This window comes from Peromyscus maniculatus, chromosome 11 (genome assembly GCF_049852395.1).
Source record: "Peromyscus maniculatus bairdii isolate BWxNUB_F1_BW_parent chromosome 11, HU_Pman_BW_mat_3.1, whole genome shotgun sequence".
Lineage (NCBI taxonomy): Eukaryota > Metazoa > Chordata > Mammalia > Rodentia > Cricetidae > Peromyscus > Peromyscus maniculatus.
Genome location: NC_134862.1, coordinates 61,050,044 through 61,073,988, shown reverse-complemented (window position 1 = coordinate 61,073,988; position 23,945 = coordinate 61,050,044). Strand labels below are relative to the sequence as shown.

The 23,945-nt window shown below is 45.2% G+C and overlaps 1 protein-coding gene across 3 annotated transcripts in view; it reads left to right on the top strand.

The window, feature by feature from the left end:
• Nucleotides 1-23,945, top strand: part of C11H1orf21 (chromosome 11 C1orf21 homolog) — a 202,202-nt gene that overhangs the window by 35,520 nt on the left and 142,737 nt on the right. The window contains exons 1-2 of one of the 3 annotated variants that reach the window (XM_076547613.1): nucleotides 3,383-3,476; nucleotides 14,415-14,634. The gene's annotated coding sequence lies outside the window, so the exon portion shown is untranslated. Of the gene's footprint in view, nucleotides 1-3,382; nucleotides 3,477-14,332; nucleotides 14,635-23,945 lie in introns of those variants that run through there. The other 2 variants (XM_042258305.2, XM_076547612.1) reach the window with 2 other exon arrangements.

Sequence of the window (23,945 nt, the reverse complement as noted above, 5' to 3'; positions counted from 1 at the left end):
TGCTGGTGTCCTTTCTTATACAGAAGCTTCTCAGTTTTATGAGGTGCCATTCATTAATTGTTGGTCTTAGTGCCTGTGCTAACAGTATTCGGTTCAGAAAGTCTTCTGTGCCAATGAGTTCAGGGCTGTTTCCCACTTTTTCTTTTATCAGGTTCAGTGTATCTGATTTTATGTTGAGGCCTTTGATCCATTTGGACTTGAGTTTTATACAGGGTGACAGGTATAAATCTATCTGGATTCTTCTACGTGCAGCCATCCAGTTTGACTAGCAACATTTGTTGAAGATGCTGCCTATTTTCCAGTGTGTATTTCTGGTTTCTTTATCAGAAATCAGGTATCCATAGGTGTGTGGCTTTACGTCCGGGTCTTCATTTTGACTCCATTGATCAGCATGTCTGTTTTTGTGCCAATCACTACTGTAGCTGTGTAGTAAGTTGGGGGTCGGGCATGGTGATGGCTCCAGCATTTCTTTTATTATTTGGGATCTGACGCTGGCACAGGCTCACTGGCCACGTTGGAGTGAGCGGAGGAGATGGAGCTTGTGGATTGCCAAGCATACCTTTGACCCCTAGGTTGGAGTCGAGGTGTAAATTGTAGGTCTGCCTACAGACCATTTTGTGTGTCATTCAAATTCAAAATTGAAGGGATGTTGATGAGATGACAAGGCAGGCGTGTAAGGGTTCTTGTCACCAAGCCTGATGACCCTGGTCTGATCCCTTGGACTCATGTAGTGGAAGGAGAGAACCCATTCCCACGAATTGCCCTTTGACTTCAGTATGTGAGCTGGGGCAGGTCTCTCTCTCTCTCTCTCTCTCTCTCTCTCTCTCTCTCTCTCTCTCTCTCACAGGCCTATCTCTCTCTCTCTCTCTCTCTCTCTCTCTCTCTCTCTCACACACACACACACACACACACACACAAGGTAATAAATAACAACAAATTGGAGAGACTCTTCAGGGAAATTGTGAAACTGTCCTTTACACTCTGAGAGACAGGATTTAGGCTGTACTGTAGGGAAATGTGCTGATCTTGTTTATTTCACTAACAATGTATCTTTGGGGATGAAAGCCAAAGCAATTTTGTAACCTAAAAGTACTTCTGAGTTGTTTGTCCAAATTAGCTGGGGGGTGTTTGTCTGTGTTTGGGTTATGGATGGATCCTTCATGTAGGAAGCAGGAGTTCATTATTTTGGCTGTGAGATGTTATTAGAGTTAAATTCTCTAGGTCTGGCCAACTGTGAAGTTAGCCACCAGACAGTCATGGGACCACAATGTCAGTCGTGTTAAAATAAGACCTGTGATCATGGATCGTTTTTACCTAGAGAAGGATAACATTGTGAAGTCATCTAATTTTAACTGTTAGGAGGAAAAAACTAATTTGTCTTAGGTTTGTCTTCCGTTAGGCCATTTTGGTTTTGGTAGTAGTCAGTGCTGATGTAGCCCCTGGCTTTCTGCCTTCCCCCCAAAATATCATATTCAGGATTGAAATGCACTTGTGGTCTTCCTGATGTTAAACTGGAGTTGTTAAAATTGGTTAGTATGGGACTGGAGAGATGCTTCATTATTTAAGAGCAATTGTTGCTCTTCCAGAGGTCCTGGGTTTGAGTTCTAGCACCCCTGTGGTGGCTCACAAGCATCTGTAACTCCAGTTCCAGGGGACCTAGTGACCTCTTCTGGCCTCGGTTGGGCACAGGCATGGACATGGTATGTAGACATACATGCAGGCAAAACAACTACACACACACAATAATTAAAATTTAAGAGTAGGCTGATATATAAAATAGCCCTTTAACACATTAATCTTCAGATAAAATTTTCTAAATATTTTAAGCTAATAGTTACAAAGTGAGATCTGCAACAAATGAAGATCACTCAGTGTACAGATAACAATTGGATGATGTGGAGAAAGGGTGATTATCTAGGTTTTGGATGCCTTTGTCTTCGTTTTAGTTGTTTTGAGTTTTGCCTCATGATTGCAGATCTCTCTCTCTCTCTGTGATTGGGCTCACCACTGATAGGTTTGTTTTCCACGCATGTCCTCTGATAACTTAAATACATTCCTGCACTGTGATTGATCAAACCAAAGCTTAACCAGGAGAAAAATAAAATTCCTTCAAGCTTTAAAACACTGCAATGATGGTTGATGTGTGCCAACCTTAGGAAACTTTTTATATGCTTTTGATCATTTTGAATAGAATCCGTCAGGCGGTGGTGGTGCACACCTTTAATCCCAACACTCAGGAGCCAGAGGCAGGCAGATCTCTGTGAGTTTGAGGCCAGCCTGGTCTACAGAGTGAGTTCCAGGACAGCTAGGGATACATAGAGAGACCCTGTCTCAAAACAAACAAACAAACAAACAAACAAACAAACAAAACCCCAAAAGCCATGCAACCCTTCCCAGTCTTGCTTTGTTCATTCCACTTTAATGAGGGAATCAAAAAATCCTATGGATCAGTTGCCAGGAAATATGTGCACTGCAGGGTGGAGTTTCTTTGGGTTATCAATTCTCTTTTTCCAATAAGAGTGGCAGTTCTCAATAATAAATCACAGCTTCCTTCCCCATTGGTCAGACATTCAAGATGTCAGGTAGGAAGTTCTGTTCACAGTGGTACTGTCTGCAGGTTGGGGATGCTTTCTGATTTCAGCCTCGAAGCAGTAATTAGTATAACAAGCTCTGTCTGGTGCTTCATAAAATAAGCTGCTTCGTGGGTATAAGATAAGCAACCCAGGAGCCCCATGGAGATCTGTTCACACACTGTGTGTGCAAATATGTATATGGACCAAAGTGTGGAAAAATACCAAATGCTTTAAACACTAACCTGGGCAAGAGATGTGTCAGCTGGGCCCGTGGGAAATAGGTGGGGGTTGGGGGCAGTCTTAGGAGTCACATGGGCTGGCGCTGGAGGATGGGTAAGATTTCGTGGGCCGTGTGCTAGCGCATGCATGTCAGAGAAAAGAATGAGCAGCGGTACAGGGAGAAGGCAGTATGGATGCTGATGACTACCACTGCCAGACATTCTCCCCCCAGCTCCATGCTGTCCCTTTGTTTGCCTTTCAAAACTTAGTTCAAACCTCACCATGTCCTCCCTCAGGAAGACTTATGGTTTGGACATGAAGTGTCCCCCCAAAGACTCATTATGGTGGCTCGCTCCCCAATTGGTGGACCCAATCTTGAGAGGCAAATATGAGGGCTCTGACTCACAGTGGTTGAATCCACTGAGTGAGACATAATTTGATGGTCTGATATGGGGGTGATGGAGACTTTGAGAGGTGGGACCTAGTTGTGGGAAGGCGGTCCCTGGGGCATGGCCGTGGGGCCTCTTCTTCTAGGCCTCTCAGTCTCTTCACTTAATGGCCACTATGAGGTGAGTGGGTCTTCTCTGCCACACCCTCTGTACCATGACGATCTGCCTTACCACAGGGCTGAAAGCAGTGAAACCAGCTGGCCAGAGACTGCAGCCTCTGAGACCATGAGCAAAAGTAGGTTGTTCCTCTTCTCTCTCTTGTGTCTCTTGTCCCAATGTTGCGAGTCTGGTTACAAAGGCTGCTTGAACTGCATTTGAGTATTGGAATCAGACCCTCACTCGCTGTGCTCTTGGGCAAGTTACTGAATAGTGAAATGTATAGCAACGCTGTGTGGTAGCCGTGTTAGTGGTCTTCATTGTTGGTTCCGTCTTTCATCCCCACGCTGTCCTCAGGAGGCAGGAAATACTGTCTCTCTCATTTCACAGGCTGAGGGGACTGATGTGTAGAAAGAAACAAGTGAATTGCTCAAAGGCACGCGGCAAGACTGTGGCGGTACTGGGAGCTGGCCCCTGGCCCTTTGACTTCAGAAATGGCCCTCTTTACTCTGGCTAGCCTTGCTGAACCACCGTGTGTTTATTTGCAAAGCCTCGTGCTTTTCACCAGTGCTCAGCATGCAGTAGCGACTCAGAACTGGAAGGCGCGGTGGTCGTATTTTCCATCCTTTCCTTTGACCGAGAGCTTTTTCTTCTTGTACATTTTCCTCAGGTAGTGATTGATGCAGGTTTCATACATTAGGCTGGAAGCGTCTTGAAGACAGAAACTCCACGTATCATGGGTCCCACAGTAGTGCAGTAAATGCTTGCCGAATGAGTAAACACATGCATTATTTTAATCCGGTCATGGAAAACCAGCCCTGTGGAGCGGCTCATATCTAGGACTTCCAGGCATGCACTGCTGGGTTTGAAGACAGCCCCCTATCAACCATTGCCTTTGTGTCTTATGCACATTGGCTATCCCCCCTTAAGGCTCCACTTCCTTGTTTATGTAAAGGGGATAATATATTTGTTAGGAAAACCAAGGGGGTAATGCCTATCGGGCTTGACAGAATGTTCGGCATATGGTAAGTCAACAGTTCCCATTATTTGTAGTGAATTATTGCCAAAAGTTAGATGCTCTGCCTCATGTTAGAGGTATAGAGGTAAAGATTGTCTTCTCATCCAGGAACTTCACCTATCACAAGATGGAATTATCACTAGTTATATAATCTTGTACAGTAAGGTTACAGTGGACAGTTTGGGTAAACTGCAGGAAAAGAGAAGAATAGTCAGCACTTTGGTGGAGAGATAGATAAGCTGGGTTTTGACAGACGAATAATAAAATTCTTAAGACAGCGCAGGAATAGGGTCCTCAAATGCCAGGATTGTGGATTTAATTGACTAGGGAATGGGAAGTCATCGAAAGTTTCTGAGTGGGAGGGTGACAACAACAGAGCTGTCCTTTAGGGAGATTAATCTGACAAAAATATGTAGGATGAGTTAGTGGAGAGAGAAGCGAGGAAATAAATACCACATAGACCTTTAGTGGAACCTCCCACACGGGATAGAAATCCACTCTGCAGCAGCCCGTACAGATGGTCATCCAGCTGATGCCTGAACCGCCCGGCAATGGAAAGTTCACTACCCCGTCCAACAGCTCCCTCTTTTCCTATTCCTCTCTCCTTCGCTCTTCTCCATCCATTCCCATCATCCATCCACGCACCCTTCGTTAAAATGTGTCCTACGTGCCTTACAAGGCTAGGTCCTGGGAGTGTAAAGCTGAGTATCATTGCCTTGAGAATCTCACAGGCCAGTAGTGATGTTTTTGTTTGGTTTTGTCTTTGTTGAATAATCCTGATGGTTGGAAGTTGTTTCTTTGTAGCTTGAGCCTGAGTCTGCTCCTTGAGTCTTTGTCTTGCTAGTCCTGTTTTTTTTTGTTTGTTTGTTTTTTGTTTGTGGTTGTTGTTTTGTTTGTTTTCTTCATTGTGCACCTTCATCCCATGGCATGCATCTTTCATGTTCACAGACTTGTGTCAGGGAACTTTTCTCTCTTCTCTGGGAAACTAGCACCTTTCCGAGGGCCTTCTATGGCAGACTGTAAAATGGTAAGATGCCGAGTGAGGCTTTGGAAGTCGTTTAGAACCTCTATCTCAGCCCTCATCACTCTGAGGTAAGGTTTGAGTCACAGATACGTTGTGACTTGCCTGCGATCACACAGCTGCTGAGCGACAGAAGCAGGGCAGGAACCCAGGCTTCCCAGTGTCTGGACTTGTAAGACTTTTCAGCTGTCTTGTCTCGTGACTCCTCCCAGATGTTCTACACAGTTTTCCTATCTCTCAAAAGTCTGGAAGCGAAAGTTGAGAGTCCTGGCGCAGTTGTGTTCTGGTCTGGATAGAGAACTGAGTTAGAGTTGGAAAGGCCCTTAGTGGAATGTTCCAGCCTCATGCGAACCTCAGGTCTGTATTTTCTCCTTCAGTCTCCCAGTGGCCACTGTGGGTTTGTTGGACCAGTTTCAAGATGACCAAAACTGAACCTCATAGGAATGAAGTGCTTTCTAACCTTTGGCCACAGAGCTAGTGCATGGACATGGTGGAAAGCTCTGGTCTCAGTATCAGTTCATTGACCTCTTCCTAGAAAAGGGCCCTTACCAGTGTTTCTGACCAATCATAACCAAGATACACTCAATGAAGCGAGTATTCATGAGCCTGTGTTGAATGACCATCATCAGATGCTTTTACCCCTTTGTTCCTTGAACGGGACAGATGTTCTCATTCTTCCACCTCTGGAAGAGTCTTACAATCTGAACTATCTTCTCCTTGCTTTTCGTTTTCTAACCCTGTCTCGACGCGTGCCTCTCAGAGCCGTTCGGTGCGGTTTGGTTAGGGAAGTCTTGCCGAATGGCTCCTCTCACAGCATCCAATGCTGGCCCCTCTTAACACTGACACCATCTGTGTGAGCTTGCTAATTCATTCAACCCCTGTCTGTGCTGCTCTGTTGCTGTGGTAAACTGTAAAGAAGAAAACAATGTATCATGGCTGGAGTTCTAAAGGGCTGGATGTCCAGAGTGGTGGAGAAGGCATTGGCAGCACGTAAAGAGCGGGAAAACGGACTGATCATGTTTCAGTCACACACGGGAAGCTCAAGTGTAAATGGAGCAGGCTAAGACTCCTCAAGGCCCATCCCCAGCGACGAACTTCCTCCCGCAAGGCTCTACATTCTAAAGGTCCCGTAGCCTCCTTGAACAACACTGACTGAGGACCAAGTGTTCAAATACACGAGCCGATAGGGGACATTTCTCATTCAAACTACAACACTGTCCCTCAACTCAAAGTTCTTTGAGGAGAGGCCAGGACCTCATCTGTCTCCTAAGCAAGATATACCGTGTGCTCCTCACACGGTGGGCGCTTATCAGTCCTCCCACTCAGGTGACACTGAGGTCCTGCTGTGAGCTGGGCTGGGTAACTACCTAATGACTTGGGTTCTTCGGGCAGATAAAGGAACCATTGTAGTGTTACCTTTAGCCCAGCAAGTAAATGGTTCCCCAGGAGTAGACATGCTGGCTAAGGGATTCGGAGGGCTGCTGGCCAAGGTATCTCAAGAACTCTGTGAGAGCAGAGTTCAGCTCTTAATTTGCTCTTTTATGCTTCAGGTGTCAAGACTCTTGACATCCCCAGTGGACCAGACTTTGTCTGCTCACCAACAGCTCTGTCAGGAACAGGATATCAAAGTTAGCTTGACATATAATATTCCTAGTGAGTCCCTGTTAGTGTCTTGTGATTCTAAAAATCTCTGCTAAAACTCTGTTTTAGCTTTGACAGAAACCTGGCCACTACCTTAGTTTCCTGAATCTATCCCCATTTGGAAAGAAAGAAAGAGAAAAAAGCAAGCTGACCTGTCTCCTTGTGTTTGCAGCTACCCTGTGACCTCTGTGAATCTCCAAAGACTCCCAGAGAGGCTTGGAGTCCAGGAAGGTCCTCTGCCCTCAGCTGCCTTCCCCCTTTTAGACGTTTGTTATTTCCCCTTGTTCTTTTCACTGGCGAGCCCAGGGAGGTGTTTTCGGGCAGGAAACGGAGTGATGGTCTCTGGAAGCTGTTCTCTTCAGCTGGGTGGTCCTGGGCAGGCTTTGGCTCCCACCTGTTGAGAGTCTAGTTGACGTTGATGAGCTCGGTGTCTCCTTCCAGCTCTCGGCCCCAGGCAGCTCCACTTCCTGAGGTTCCAACCTTCCACCTCCAGAACACAGGCCGAGAACTCTTCCGCTCCAGTTCAAGGCTTACGTGTCTGACCTTTCCCGCCCTCTCCTGTCCTCCATGACTGCGAAGGTTTGTTGTCTTTCCTCTCCTTTAGCCTTCCAGCCCTTTCTCCTGGATTCAGCTTACCTTGGGCGGGACCTTCCTAACTTTGTACAGACTTGGACTGCACTTGGAAACGACTTTGTCCACTCCGTTCTGCGGCTCACTGATGTGCCTAGAACTCTGTTGAGTGTCCATGCTTAACCTTGGCTCCAGCGGTTTGGCTTTGGGTTGGACACTTTACCTTTCTGGGTTTCACCTCACGTTCCCTATCTATGGAATGTGAGCGATGATAGAGCTCCCTTCTGTGGACGCTGTGAGGTGTCAGGAGCTTGCTTTGAGTTGAGTCAGTTTATTTCTGGTGAGCGACTGTTCAACATTAGCCCTTTTAAATACTTCTCTCTTCAAATTTCAACCATTGAACTGCCCCACCCCCCACCCCCCAGCAGACCTCCATTGGATTCTTTCTTGCTCATACAGCACGTCACTGTGTAGGGGGGGGACTATGGGTGAAACTTTGCAGGTCAACAAGTTTGCTACATGAAGAGGAACATGACAGCAGTGGCCAGCTGTAGATAGGAAAACTGTAGATAGAAACCAGGGTCCAAAAGGAAAGATTCTTTTCCTGAGTGCTGAAAAAGACATGATCAGAGCAGCTGTAGATGGGGAGGGGAAATCCTCTGCTTGGACAAGGCTAGCCGTACCTCATGGGTCAGAAGTAATGACATATACACACACATTTAACTATACGAGCACTGCGTTGTGTTCATATTTTCCAGGCATCCAACTAATGATTTATTTACTTAGTTTTGTTGCTTTGAGACAGGTCTCATGGAGCCCAGGCTGGCCTTGGTTTCTTATGTAGCCAGGGCTGGCCCTGAGTTCCTTGTTCTCCTGTCTTCCAGGCGCTGCTGGTCCCAGTATCCTTTTGTGTCTGGTGATAATCATTCCTTCCTAAGGACATAGATGTTTCTGTTGGTTCCTGAAAAGCCTGTGGTCTACTGGCCTGTGTCCTGAGTAGATGCAACAGATTGACAGAGAGGAAGTGGCAGGGTCTGAAGAGAAGAAAGCGTGAGATCTGTTTTTGTGGGCTCCAGATGTAGGAGTGATAAGAATTCTGTTTTATTATTAGGATGTCACAAGCAGAGGACCCAGTTTGGGAGTACTTCAGGCAGGGCTGTGGTCACTGTACGCATAGATCTACCCTTACCTAGGTGTTTCCCTCACCTAGGTCCCTCCATATTTGGTCCCAGTGACTCCAGACAACATAGTCACTCAGCTGTTCATCAGACATAACTTAAAAACCCATTGAGGTGCCCAACACTCAGATGAATTTGACGCCCATGAAGTCTAGAGAAGCTCATAGTCCGTTTCTTTTCTATCTAAGGCCCACTCAGAAAGGTGGCCTCTGAGTTGCTGACACTGGGAGACTATCTGGAGCCACGGAGGCCTGGCATCTGGCTCCTACGAAGTTAAATGTGCTGAGCACATCCGTCTGCCCCCCCTCCCCCCCCTCCCCATGCCGACTTCGGTCATCGGAAAGTTCTTTGCATTTGCAAGTGACATAATTTTCCTTTCTTAAAAAAAGAATCTGTGAAGGTTTCCAATTCTAAAATTCTCTGATTATATGATTCTAAATTAATTTAGGAAAGTAGGCAGGCAGTTTTGAATGTGTTTCCATGGACACTGTGGATGTTATGCTGAGGTGTCTGCCTAGTCACATTTGTTGCCATCTGTCATCAGAGAATTGCTGGATTTTGGTCTGAGGGTAACTCAAGGCACTGACAGGGATCTGCTGTCCTAATGTTCAGCTGAAGTGTTAGAATGGTCTAGCAGCTTAGTGTAGCCATCGGACAGCACTAAGCTTAGCAGGCAATGTATAGTATATAAACAAAAAATACAAATACGTTTTTAACTTATATTAGTTAGAAAATAATTTTTTATGTAGATCTATCCAATAGGATCTGCTTTAGGATACACTTATACTTAGAACATTATCTACCATTAATACACTCATTATTCAAATTATCTGGAGATTTTTCTGTGTGTCCCAAATTCGACAACCCTAGGCAGCATCAGTTTATAATCTGTGATCTTGTGAAGGTTTATCATATAATGAGAAACTTTTCACTCAGTTCTAGGGGATTCCTCCATTCTAAGGCCTTACTCTGAGGACTTGCTGATTGTCACTCAAGCATGACGTATCATATTACTTGTAGGAATTTAATGTTTCTTTTTCTCTGACCGCTAATGAAGTAACAATCCTTTCATTAAAATGACCGTAAAAATAACATATATTTTAATTATTAGAAAGTTACTTAGGATTTTGAAAAGCAGATTTTTTTTAAAAATTAATATTTGGTGAAGTTTGAGTTTGTAAAGTAATTTATGAACCCTTCTTGGTTTTGTTTTTCTTATCTGATAAAACGGGTCTGGAATTTATAGGGGTCAGGACCTGTTAACTACGTTCACACCAGCATCTGTCCCCCAGATAGTGTTCTGCAGTCCATCTTTGATCCCATTAGCCTTGGAATATTTATAACTGTGCCCATTCATCATTCCTTCTTTTAAGATCTGGTGCCTGTGTGAGGAAGAAGGAAAAATACAGCCCCATGCCTTTGCAGAATGCATAGGCTTTTGGTGATTTAAGGCAGGCGCTGTAGTCCTGCATGGAGAACATGAGAAGTTTGCCAAATCCTTGAGGTAATTAGGAATTCCCCGTTTCTGCTTTTGCTACATTTAGTGATGAGAACAAGAGTCTTGAGTCCAAATTTGATGTTTTCATGACCCTAGTTGGTATCCAAAGACAGGGTCTAGAATCTTTATTTTTTTAAACCTTTGTTCAACCTCGGAATTTCTGCGCTGCCGTTCAGGATCAGTGCTATCTAAGGCAGACCACAAAGTGTGTGCTTCTGTCCTGTGAAGCCTGAAGGGTGACGAGCCACAGGTGGCACCGCTGTCCTATTTCTTCTTGACCTCTACTGGTGTCCGAGGTCTGCTGGTTCCTCTCTGGTGGCGGGGGTAGAGTGTAGTCTGTGTACACGATGGTCACTCATGCGTTCACTCTGTAAACATTCTGTTGAACATGTCCCAGTGGCAGACACCGAACTCTGGGTTGGGAACACAGCTGAGAACAACACAGAAGGTCTTGGTGTCGTGGGACACCTTGTCCTAAGAGTGAGTGGCAGCCATAACCCAGAGAAGAACTATTTCCATACAAACATTTCAGAACTGGTGAGTGCTGTAGAGTCAACAGACTAGGGCAGTAGATTGTCTGGCCCAGTTGCTGAGGTACATACGTTGGAAGGTCCTTCTCAACCAGGAGTTTTGTATTGAGACCTGAAGGGTAGGGGAAAGTTAGCCGTGGGAAACTGGCTACCTGGAGCCTCTTTTGCCCATTGTGGAGAAGAGGAGACCAAATGGGAGTGTGGCAATGGGATCCATTTGATTTTTTTTCTTTTGTTGTTGTTCAGAATACCAGGATGTTTGAATCTCACCATGAAAAGGATTTCGGTAACCACCCCCCTCCATTACAACCACACACATGCACTTCAATGGTAGTTCATTTTAGGATATAAACATTGTCCTGTAAGCATAAAAGGGATTTGGTGTTTGAATCAAGCTTACCCTAAAGGAAACATAGAGGACTGACTTGAAGTGTGAAATCGAGGCTCTTGTCCCAGCTCCTGTCATTGAAACAACAGGAGGCAATCCTTGTCTAACTTAGAGCTTTCTCCCACACCTCCCTCGGCTGGCTTCACCTCATGTCCGAACTCCTTGTGTTTGGCTCCTCTATTGCTTGAGACCCTTGTCTCCTGGTGTCACACCCGGAGTGTAAAGACTGAGCAGCTGCGGGTGGGGCTGGACAGGAGACGTGGAAGTGTCAGGCTGCATGTGTGCTTGCTTGGTGGGGGCCAGTGGGAGCTTACGTGTGATCTACCACGCCAGCACCATTTTATGAACGTTCCCCGGTGATCAAAAAGAAGAAATGTTAGAGAGATGGTTCAACAAGCCGAGGAAGGTACTTGCCACCCAGCCTAACAACTTGAGTTTTGGTCCTTGGAACCCCCATGGTAGAAGGAGAGAACTACCTCCCTCAAGCTGGCCTCTGATGAAATGATTCTTCAAGTGCGTGTACACACACACACCATAAATAAATAACTGTAAATTTTAAAAACTAAACTCAAATAAAACGAGGAGGTTAGAGTTCACGTTCTTAGTAGCGTCGAGGAGCTGACTTGTTCCTCCAGGTCAGTGTGATGAAGGGCTTTGCTCATTTCAACACTCCGAACTTGCTGGCTCTGGGTGGGGGGGGGGGGCGCCACACGGAGAGGCCAGTTTTATTTTCCCCTTGTGCTGTGAGTTCAAGAGCTGGAAGTGGTCTCGGGGTTTCTGTCGTCGCCCAGGGAAGCCCCTGCCTTTCTCTTTTCGATTGACATGGTATTGGAAGGGCAGATGGGTCCCTCTGCATGTGTAACGCTTCTGGTGTTCACCTCACAGCACACAGAGAGAGAGCAGTTATCCTGGCAAGATGTATTGAGTGAGTGGGCAAGATTGCTCAAGGCCAGGCACGGATTGGCCTCCAGGACTAGGGTACAAGTTGCAGAGGGTGGTACGTCTGCACATCTCCTGGTGGCCCTCTGGTTGGTGGCCCTCTGGTTGGAAGCACTGCTGATGAGATGCACCCCGTATTAGGTGGTGCACCCCTTGAGGATAGGGACTGTGCTGTGTTCTTGAATACCTTCGTGCTATAAAAAACCACAACGGTCAACGTATGAAGAGAGTTATTTTGGCCCAGAGTCTGGGAGGTTTCAGTCCACTGTTGATGATCACTGTTGCTTGCGGTAAGCAGTTCTAACCGGCAAGAGCACATGGTAAACAAGGCTCATTCTCCTCATGACTCATGGGAGAGATAAAAAGAGGAAGGAGCTGTGATCCCACAATCCCTTTCAAGGCATAAATACCTTAAAACCTTCACCTAGGCCCCACCTCCTAAAGTATCTACCACCTCCCTGTAGCGCCAAGCTGGAATTAATCCTTTAAAATGTAGGTGTTTGGGAGGCCATTCCAGACCCAAACTGTAGTGCCTTAGTTCCTTTGCAAAGGTTTCTGAAACAGTAAGAGAGGCACGAGAACCTAATCACCTTAAATGTGACAAAGATCTCAGCACTGACCAAAAAAAAAAAAAAAAAAAAAAAAACCAAACCACCCCAAACAGTCAGATGACAGAGGCTAGTCAGTCTTTGGGTTGCAATCACGACATCATCAAGAATGTTATTTTTCTGCCCTGGCTTGTTTCTGCACATCAGTCTGGCTTGAATCCTGGTTCAGACACTGGTTAACTCTCTGATCTTGAGCAGGGTTGTGGTGGTTCTGTTAGAGAAGATCATGGAAGCTGTGGAGACTGGGCCCAGCGTGCAGATGGGCCATTAGAGGCTCCCTGTACAGGCCGTAGCCTGGTCTCACTTATGGTCCCATTCTCTGCTTTCCCGTCCATCAACAGTTTCATGCTCTTGTTGCCGTGGGCTGACCTTCTGTCGCCATGCTTTCCCCGTCATGATGCATTCCTGCCCTAAGTTGTTCCCACCAGATAGCGTCACAGCACTGAGGAGAAGAACCAGTACAAACAGGTTTGCCTCATCTCTGGAGGCCCTGGTTTCTGCATCAACACTAATGAGGGTGCTAGGGTTGCGTGGGATGGTGTGTGTGATGAGCTGGACCTTACTCCAGGGCTGCCCAGACTCTAAAGCACTGTTGGACCTGATTATCACATTCCCCCAGAAAAGCTTTTCTTTTCCTTTTCCTCCCTCCCTCCCTCCCTCTCTCTCTCCCTTCCTTCCTCCCTTCTTTCTTCCCTTCCTTCCTTCCTCTCTTCCTAAACCTACTCTCTGCTATATGTATTATACCCAGGAAGGCAGGATTACATTCTGTGATTTAGTTGTAATAGAAACTGTTAATAAGATTTGTAAACTACTTGAGATCAGTGCGACAGTTTGTGAGCAGAGACAGGTCATTCAGCGTTTGTAATGGGGCATCATTTTATGTGTTCAGAGTTACAAGGGCAGTTAAGGTTATGATGCAAAGAAAAGTAGCATAAAAATGGAATCTAATGATCCCTTAAGGGTTTGTCTTTCTTGTGGTTGGTTTAGGAAAAAAAAAAAAAAAAGGAAATTAAGAGTTCGCTCATTTGGTAGTCAGTTGGTTTTTCCAGATACCATGACTTGAGGAATCATATTAGACATGTTTCCTGGTTCTGCTCCCCCAGTTCTGGTGGGGCTGAGTCTTTTGAGGACACTAAGATGGATTTTTAGAATGATTTGTGAGGGATAGAGTAATAGGAAGTGATTTCTGATTCCTCCACAGTAGATATTGATGGCTTTGGAAAACTTGCTTCAAAATCAGGAGCATCAGAAAACACTTCCACTTACTTTGTTTGTTTAATTAAAGAATTTGTCTACATACTTGCCTTGAGGAAAGTAAGTTTCCTTCAAAGAAACTTACTAAGAAATTATACTTGCTTCTGTATACAAGGCAGTAGGAGAAATGTTTCTAATACTTGCAAGGCTACAACGCGAAAACTGTAATTGTGTGTGTGTGTGTGTGTGTGTGTGTGTGTGTGTGTGTGTGTGTAGACAGGATAACGTGGGGAGCGGGGATTGTGAAGAGTGTGTCACTTAAAGGGACCCTTAAGTTATGCATTCAGCAATGACTCTTAACTCTGGTAAACATGACTAAGAAACTGAGACTGAAACCTTCCATCCTCCAGGGAAGCTCTTTAAACAGGAAGGTATAAATAGCTCCTGGAAGTCCCTGAAACTGACCAGATTCACTCGGCTCCTCCCTGCTAGAGTCAGCAATAAAAGCTGCAAAGACGACTCAGACCAGCTAAGCAGAAGACGACTCTCAGATAAGCCAAGCTGGGACCAGAGACCAACAGAGCTGCCTGTCAGAGTTAGACCTGTCACTTGGAAGGGACACTTTTCGACCTGTCGAGCTGCCCACAGGCTGTGCAGTGTGCTTCAGGTTTCCCAGCGTCGTGAGCTGTCATCCATGCTGGGGTGGGCCTTGGTGAGTCATTTGAGTCATTTCTGCCCCTGTAAGTGACCCCTCCACCACACTCCTGTAAGTAACCCCAGGAAAACTCACTGGTTCACCACCACGCAGAACTCTGGTGGTATCCGTACTTTGGTCTGTTGTGGGATCCCTGTCTAGGGTATGTAGACCTATGGGTTGTGTCTCCCCAGGAGAAGTTCTGTCATACAACAGAAACCTTTTCTTCCTTCCTTTGTTCAATGAAAGAGACCTGTCTGTCAGTGTAGCTCAGCCTCCTCAGCAGTTCCGCTTCCTTCCTTTGAAGTGGCGTGGAGGAGAGAGGTGCCTTCTGAACAGGCATGTCTTCTGCTAGAGTCTTCCTCTTTTGGTTTGTGGAAATTTCCATCCCGAGCTAACTAGACATTTCACCTCAGTACAGCTTCCTCTTGATTTTTGTGATGGAGTTATTTTTAGTGAGTTACCATGTTTCTCCTATTCCCGGTTTGACTATGCTGTATCTGTGCCTTCTCTTTTACCATTAATTAATTCCCGAAGCTCTTTCTTAAACCACATTGAGAGATACTTTGTAATTTTTTTGGTTCTTTTTAGGAAAAAGGTGGGAGGGGCATCCGTTTCGTTTGGAAATCAGGTATCATATCAGATCTGCCCTAACTTTTGGAGCTGGTTTCCAGGGCTGGATTTAATTTAGCATAACACAATTAGAATTTATTCCCTGGGGTGTTTATTATTTTATTCTCAGTGAACCTAAAAGGACCTTCTTACTTTTTAGATCCAATTCCAAAGCAATGCTGTGTGATTTTAACAGTTTTGAGCAATTATATGCATTGAAGCTAAGCTCATACATGACCTTCCTTAAATCCTATACTGAAGCCCCGGGAGATAGGTTGTTGTGTTTTCTATTTTATCAATGACTGGGCAGAGCTAGCCGTTTAAGCACTGTGGAATAAATGGATACTTCTGAGCATCTTGGAAACTTATTAGTGTATTGAAAACTGCCTTAAACCCCAAGATAATCTAAAATTTGTCATTATTGGAGAAGACTGTCAAAGAACTGGACAGTAATTAAAGTAATTGGTTAATCCGTTTTTACAGTGTTTCATGTCCAGCAGGTACGACTGTTGACAGGGCCTGATGTCCACTGGTAAGACAGAAGGTGGCAGTGGCTGTCACAGCCCAGCCTTTGGAATCTGCCCAGTTATGGTGTGATCGGTAAATAGAAGAGGCTGATAAGGAAATGCACCTTGGACTGTGGGGTCACGTGTCGCGTGAGTCAGGTGCCGACTTTCCCCTTGCTCTCGGATGATCTGTCAAGTTACTCAGCTCCTCTGACTTTAGGATCGTCAGCTGCAGAGTGGAGACATTGGCCCTTAGGAGGCGGTGGTCCGATTAAATGGAAAATGTTTGTAGATTGCTTAGAGCTGGACACATAATAATTATACATTCAAATGGCAGCCGCTCATAACAATGGATGCAGTTGTAGACTGTAAGTTAGGTGAGGCCTCACAGTGCAAGTTCTGAGTCTCTTAAGCAATAGAAACTCCATTAAGTCCCTTTGTCTCTGAATTTCTTGATTTGTATGATGGGGATATTTAAAAGAGGATTATAGCAAATCTTATGAGAAATGTGACATCTGAAAATATAGAGCATTAATTGATCTTCATAAATGCTGATGACCCAACCCTTTGGCTGTCAGGCTCCTGTTGGGGCTGTTCTAGGCACCTAGAATTACTAGGGATTTATTTACACTGGTCATTAGTTTCCCATTGGCACGTAGCAGTTTCGCTCCCATCCCATTTTTCCAAGTGATTGACATATGCTTTCTGGGTCAAGACATGGATTAGATCTTTAAATACTTTGAGGATCTGAACGCGTTTGATTGTGAGGATTAAAGTCTTTATTCTTCTGGAGTTGGTAGTCTTTGGAAAATCTCTTCCTTTTCTGTTTTAAATAATTTCGAGTTAGGATACATAGTAACTGGTTTCATTATGGCATTTTAATATGTATATATCATTATACCTTGTTTGCATCCTTCTCCACACTGCCTTCCCTCATCCCTGTTCATGGGTCTCCTTCCCCCCAACAAACAGCACTCCCCCTTCCCTGCTTTCATGCCACATGATAGGTGGTCCCTAGCTCCGTCTTCTTGGCTATATTCCGTGATGAAAAAAGTTTCTGTGTATGAAAAAGGAAGCCCCAGATGAAAGGATTATGACATCAAGAGTGTGCCAGTTTGTATCATTACCATGTGAGTTGGATGTTTCCAGGTGTGATTGTTGTAAGTCAGAATTTGGTAAGAGACCAGCAGTGTTTTAAATAATCTAAAGACAACATGTGACCTTTTTAATTTTAAAAGAATTTGCTTCGTCCTCCCTGTCCAATTCTGTAGGAAGCCTTGTAGTTTGAAGTTGGTAATAGCAGCAGTATGTCTGGGCTCTGGCTGTGAAGAGGAGGTGAGCCACGCCAGATGGAGAATGGCTCTGTGCCGTTTTCCTGGAGATCCCTTGCTCACAGGTGCTTCCCCAAGACTTAGGTGCGAAGTCCCGTAATCATTTACTTAGTGCTTCTATTTTTACTGCGCTCTGTTTTATTTCCGTAGGCTCTTGGTGTGGCCTGGGTGCACAGCTCTGGGTGAGACTACTATGCGGAAGCTGGGCTCTTCTTCCTTAGCCGTCTCACGGTTTGGGAACCGGGGCGGGGGTGGTAAGAACTGCACTGATGTGCATTGTTACCTGGTTTGACAATCTGGTTTTGCTCACCACTGGGTACTGGACTTTATATTCCACCAGATGAAAGTCTATAAATACTGGAACAATGTTCCTCTCTTCTCTCACAGGGGGCTCCACCTCTTGTGGTAATATTCATGAGCTCCTGCTTGTGTCTCAGAGCCTACAAGCTAAATTATCTTTGCAAATACTGTACCTGGCCATTATGTCCACTTTTACTTTTACTTGTTTTTTTTTTTTTTTTTTTGAGACAGGGTTTCTCTGCGTAGCTTTGCGCCTTTCCTGGAGCTCACTTGGTAGCCCAGGCTGGCCTCGAACTCACAGAGATCCGCCTGGCTCTGCCTCCCAAGTGCTGGGATTAAAGGCGTGCGCCACCACCGCCCGGCTTACTTTTACTTCTTCTTCTGAGCCCATAGTTTCACTCAGTAGCCCAGATTGGCTTCAAACACAGCATCCTCCTGCCTCAGCCTCTGAAGTGCTGAGATATTACAGGCCTGTGCCACCACCCAGGGCTCTTTGGTATATTGGGAAAAATCACTTCCAGTTCTTTTCCTGTAATTAGACTTGATTTATTTCTTTGGGTGCTGCATCCCTTCATCCTAAAGCTGTCCCGAGCATCCCTGGAGGGACACTAGTGAACTCTCTAGAACTTCGTTATCCCATCAGTTCCATTTTTCTCGCTGGCCTTTGCGGGACGGCGGAAGAGATGGCAGGGCCGCAGTAGGTTCCTGCTGACATGGTGGCTGAATCACTGGGCCAAGCTGGCTAAGCAGAGTCTAAAAGGCACCTGAGTCTAGTGTATCTGGAGCCCTGTGTCCTGCCTGAGCAGGAAGTGCAGTGTGCCATCCCTGGCGGGGACTGCACACAGGCAGCGTTTTCCATAGTGAATGGAGACCCAGCATGACTTTCTAGAATAAGCAGGTCGGAAAGTTCTTTCAGTGAAAGAATTCTTGTTTCTCAGGGAGTGCAGGCTCCTGAGGCTCCTTTCATCTGAAGGTGTTAGCCATATCTCATAGGAGCTCCTTCCTTCCCATGAAGCCAGTTTACATAGAGATCACAGGCTTAGTGATCCAGATCTCAGCAAAGGAAGAGCTTGGCTTTTTTCTCTCTGTGTTTCATCCCCAGGGTTATGCTAATAATCGCCTCAGTCTGTTATTCTCATCAGCATCATTCTCAAGTACACTGGGCTCCAGAACACCCGCTTACTAGCTGGGAGACTTTGGCGGGGGCCGGGGGGTGTTGTCATATTCTAATCTAGTTCTTTTTAATGTAAAAATGAAGCTGTCATATCTAGCTTTCCTGTGCAGGTCACATGATTATTATGAGGAGAATGAATGAAATGATCCATGCTGTCACTCAGGAAGCATTCAATTCTCACAAAGAGGGGGTTAGCCAGGTGTGGAAGCAGACAAGGAAGGTTTAAAAAAAAAAAAAAAGAGTCTCCAAACTAAGAAAATGCTGTCATACCTGTTGAGTTTTCAGCATGGAAACACCTAGAACGATCAAGCATTTGTTCAGGGGTCATGTGGAATAGGATTTATGCTGAAATAGAGAGTCTGCAAATGAGAAATTAGCAAAGTATGGTGGGTTACTGCATCCATGAAAAAGCTGATTATGTGGCCTCTACTCTTTGTTCTCTGCGGTGTGTCTGTCTCTAGTCTGTGCACTGGCATCACTTGCTGGATTTGACTTAGCATTCATCCTAACAAAAGTCACTTCGTAGGTGTGCTTACAAATGCACTGAACAGGCTTGTTCTCAGCTGTCAGTTTCTGGACATACACTTTTATAATGAAAAGCCTATTTACTTTTCTGGGTCAGTTTGGCTTAGACTACTGTGCCGTAAATCAAAACTTGCCTTGTTTTAGACATGGTGTTTATTTCTAATGTCAGAGTAATTATAATACACAGGGACACATCATGCTTTGGAACTATTGGATAGAAATGTTGAAGGAAAATTTATTCTTTAAGGGTATAGACAAAAGAAAGGCATGAGGTAGGTTTTCAGAAGAGGGGCGGTTGGTTTATTGAGTGTGTTCCTATGAAAAAGGTGTCATATGGGGATAATGGTGAGAATTATAGTGTTACATGCGGCCTTGAGTCACTCTCTTATTTTATGTTCATAGTGACATTCGCTCTGCCATTGGCTAAATATTTTCTTGGAAGATAAAGAGATGTGATTTCTCTATCTGTTTACAAGACTCTGTTTACAAGATAAAGATAGTTATCCCTTGAGTTGACAGTAGAGAATTCTTTTCTATGAGTTTTCTTGGAAGAAAGCACAGAAATTTCTAATTTTGACAGTTTTAATGTCGGATTTTGTAAAATTCAGGACATGTTTGAAACTTCCTGTGGAAGTAAAACACAAAAATAAAAGACTGCGGGGGGTTTTTGTTGTTGCCGTGTGTGTGTGTGTGTGTGTGTGTGTGTGTGTGTGTAAGAGTATTGCTCAGAGTGCATCTGCAGGTCAGAGGACAACCGTGAGTGCCATTTCCTGCTTTTTAACTTGTTGAGATGAGGTTCGTTGTGGTCCAGTGTTGCCTACCCTAGGTTATCGGGCCCGAGAGCTCCACCTGCCACTTTGCTTAGGAGCACAGGGATTACGGATTTGTGTGCTGCTGCACCAAGCTTTAGTGACTTCAAATATATATATATATTACAGCCACAAACCAAAACCTGGCTTAGCCGTGAGCTCGTGTTTCTCTGCCCTTCCCAGGATCCCCGCCATGCAGGTGTAGAAAGGGCGGTCTGCAGTCATTAGTCTAGACATAGTTCTTGGTGATTGATCCAGCGTTTTCTTCTTCTGTTGCCTGTTTTTAAAATTTCATTTTTATTTAATGAGTGTGAGTTTTACCTTCACGTACGCGTGTGCACCCTGTGCATGCTTGCGGTGCCCACGGAGATCAGAAGATGCGCTGAATCTTTTGGAACCTGGGTTGGAGGCAGCTGTGGGCAGCTGTGAGGCGGCTGGGTCCTCTGCAAGAGCGGCGGGTGCTCTTAACCAGCTCTCCAGCTGGCTATCCATTTCTTAACTGCCGTTCTCTTCAGTTCCAGCCTTGGTCTAGAGTTCTTAACCAGTTCATAGACGAGCTTCAAAAAATAATTGATTCCTCTGAGGTGTACTGCTTTGTATATGCAAATGTGTATTTTTATTTATTTATTTATTTTTTTTAGCAGTCAGGCTTTTGACTTTTATCTTAGTTGAGCCGTTCATGATTTAAGAACGTTGCAGACTGCCTCACGCCATCCTCAGTTATTATGTTTACCTTCCACTGCACGTTTGGATCTTCGTCTCTGGCTTCTGGCCTGCAGGTCCGCCCTTCTCATCAGTCCTAGGCATCTTTTTGTCTACTCCTTGTTTTCCTCGTCTGCATTAACACCTCCGAGACTATATGTGGGTAATTTCTGCTCAGGTCACACACCTCTGAATTAGCCTAGTCTTTTCTTACCCTAGCATCTCTTAAGTCTGCTGTGCCCTCTTCTTCTTTGGAGCACTGTCCTGGTTCGGATCCTCACCGCCCTGCCCTTGCTCGTCGGACCTCCACTGTGCACAATATTGTGTGCCCACTGCCTCCGCTTCCAGCCCGTTTCTTCTGTCCCTGGGAATGGGACACTAACCAAACCTGCTTGCTCTGCTTCTCTAGCGATACCAGTGGCTTATAGGGTCTTATAGTAAAGCTCCCCATTAACCAGCTCCCGTCTTCACCATCAGTCTCATTTCTGACATTTCCTCCCCAAACCTGTTTAGAGCATGAGGAATCAAATCCCCGCCTGTCCCCAGCACCCTGCCCTGCTGTCAGTGTGAAAAATGTCTCTTTATCCTTCCCATTTGATGGGAAGGCTCTGCTGTGTCCCTCAGGTGCTACCATTTGCAAACATCACCCCCCACCCACCCACCCAGGACTGTTGTGAGTTTTGATTGTGTGATTCCAGGGCTGTGCACTCACCTGTTAGGACTTTGATAGCATCTTAGAGAATGCTTGGATGTTGCCCCGGGCCTCCAAGCACTGTTCTTCCTCACTGCAAACAGACCTCACTCCCCACTCCAACCGGAGATGGTGGCCGGGAGACTGCACAGACCCTTTTCTGTTGGCTTTCATTTCCCCAAGAGAGGAGAGATGGGAGGCTGAGCTGGAGGGGAGGTGAAAGCATGTTTACACATAGTTTTCTTTAGTGACCTGAGTGTGTCTCTCCCCTTCTAAGTTCCCCTGTTTTCTCCCCCTCCCCTTTTTTTGTGACTTCTATAAAATATGGGGATAAAGCATGTGTGGTACAACCATTCTCTTCCTAATCATTCTGTTTAAATTTATCTTTTGAAACCAGTAAGATGATGTTATTTTAACTTTACTATATACGACTTTTAACAATACGAAGAGTTTAGCTGGGTTTGTTTTTAATTTTGATTTTATTTATTATGATCGTGTGTTATGTGTGCATGCGTGCACCGTGCCTTCTCTGGTGCCTACGTAGGTCAGAGGACAACTTTGTAAAGTCACGTCTCTCCTTCTACCTTCACGTGGGTTCTGGGGCTCAAACTCAGAGGTCACGAGACTGACACGGTGTGTCACCAGCTCTAACTGGATTTCTTAGTACCCGTGAGCTGCTGACCTCAGCATTGATAGTAGACCCCGCTTTTCCCAGAAAATAATAATTTAATTCTTCTGAGAACAGTTTTAGACAGAAGAGACTTTCCCAGGTATCTCAGCATTATACACATAATACCAGTCATAATTAAGATCCCCGTGTTTAATATATTTATAAGCCGAGGATTAGCAACTGTGAGCCTGTATCTAATTGTGTGATCATGTATCTCTGCATAGCTTCCTTTCGGTGCTTAGCAACTTCCTCACGCCAGGGGGTTGGACCAAGAGGCAGGGCATGCTGGCCCTTAGTAGTTCTGTAAGTGGGAAAGGAATGCTTGAACTGACTTAACTTTAGAAATCTTAAGTCCCCCCCTAACTGGTGGCGCATAGGGCGTGGGTACAGAGCATGGAATTGAGGGAGGACTTTTATGTTGAGATTGGGTGTACGGTGTGTTACAGCCTTGAAGACAGCGTGGTGGGGTCCTGGGTGGATGCCTGGTACAGCTGTCACCTTGCCAAGGACTTTTACAAAGGGTCACCCAAGCCTCAGTTCAAGAAGTCCCAGTTTACTTACTAAACTTGCTAGAATCAGTGAAATGCAGAACACGGGAGGTATGGGCTTTGCTAGAGCCAGCCAGGCCCAGGGACCCTCCAGGCAAGCTTCTACCTGCTGCCATTTCCTGGACTCCCCTGGTCCCATTGCAACTTGCTAGGTAAATAACCAGAGGTAAATGGTACACGGAACGGTGCAGATGGTAGAATGTTATTTGTCCAGTAGACATACGTTTAAATGGATGCTAGCAATATCTTAATACAGTGAATGAGAAATCTGTGAGCTATATGGTGGTAAGTGATGGAGTATCTGAATTGTAGGTTTGGCATACCACAAAGATATATGGCCCCTCCCCCTCCCCCCTATCCCGAGACACAGGGGTAGGGGAGAGAATATTGCTAGATTGCCTGTTTGTTTGTTTTTTTTCTATAACTTCTATATACTCTGCTTTGTCCACATCAGCATTAAAATTAATGAAATTTGATGTTCATGGAAGGTTTTCGAAAGGTCAACATAGAATAGAACCTATTTTTCCAGTTATTTTTGTCTTTATAACCAGCACTTTATTTAGGGTGAATCACAACTGCCTCTAACTCCAGCCCATAGGATCTGACACCCCTGTCCAGCCTCTGCAGGCACTGTGCTCAGCTGCACAACCCCTCCATAAACACACACAATGAAAAATAAATAAATCTTAAGATATTTATGTTGCTATATTCATTTTTACATGGTACTGTGTTGTGGAAAGACATTTTTATACAAGTGCGTATTATACATGAAGTATAATTTTAAGGTTATTTTTTAATTCAGGTTTTGAACATTGGTTTGGATCTCAACCTGCCCATCAGCATTTGCTTAATGTCTTGTGTCGCTGACGAATTGGGGGGGGGGGTGGCGAGGGGAGAAAGGTTTCTCTAAAGGCTTAAGAAGCCTGGCGGCAAAGCATGCCCCCAAACAAAAATGTGTTGGGCCTGGTCTGGTGGCACGTGCCTATCATTCCGAGCATTTGGGAGGATTGAGAGTTCAAAGCTAGCCTCAGCAAAACAGTGAGACCCTGTCTCAAAAAAAAAAAAAAAAAAAAAAAAAATTACTTTTTTCTTTAAAGCTCATTGTGTAATTTCCTCCCAATGAGCATTTGGCACATTGAAGGCCTCCTCTGTTCCGAGTTCACAGAAAGGGCAGGAGTGAAAGCCGGGCATTAGAGAACTCAGCTTCCCGTGTTTATAAACTGGATGAGCAAGTGCTCCCCTGACTGATTATATCTTTTGTAAATTGTTTGGGTTTTAGAAATCACTGTTAATGTAAGTTAGTTGTTGGACACGAACGAATAAAAGTGCTAATGGGTCCCCCCAAAACAATCTCTCGCTCCCTCCCTTCAAGGCAAAGCTAAGGCCAGGGACATAAATGAATGTCTCCCTTGGGTGACATACGGAATTCCTCCTAAGTCCCTGGACAGCTGCCCACGTGGT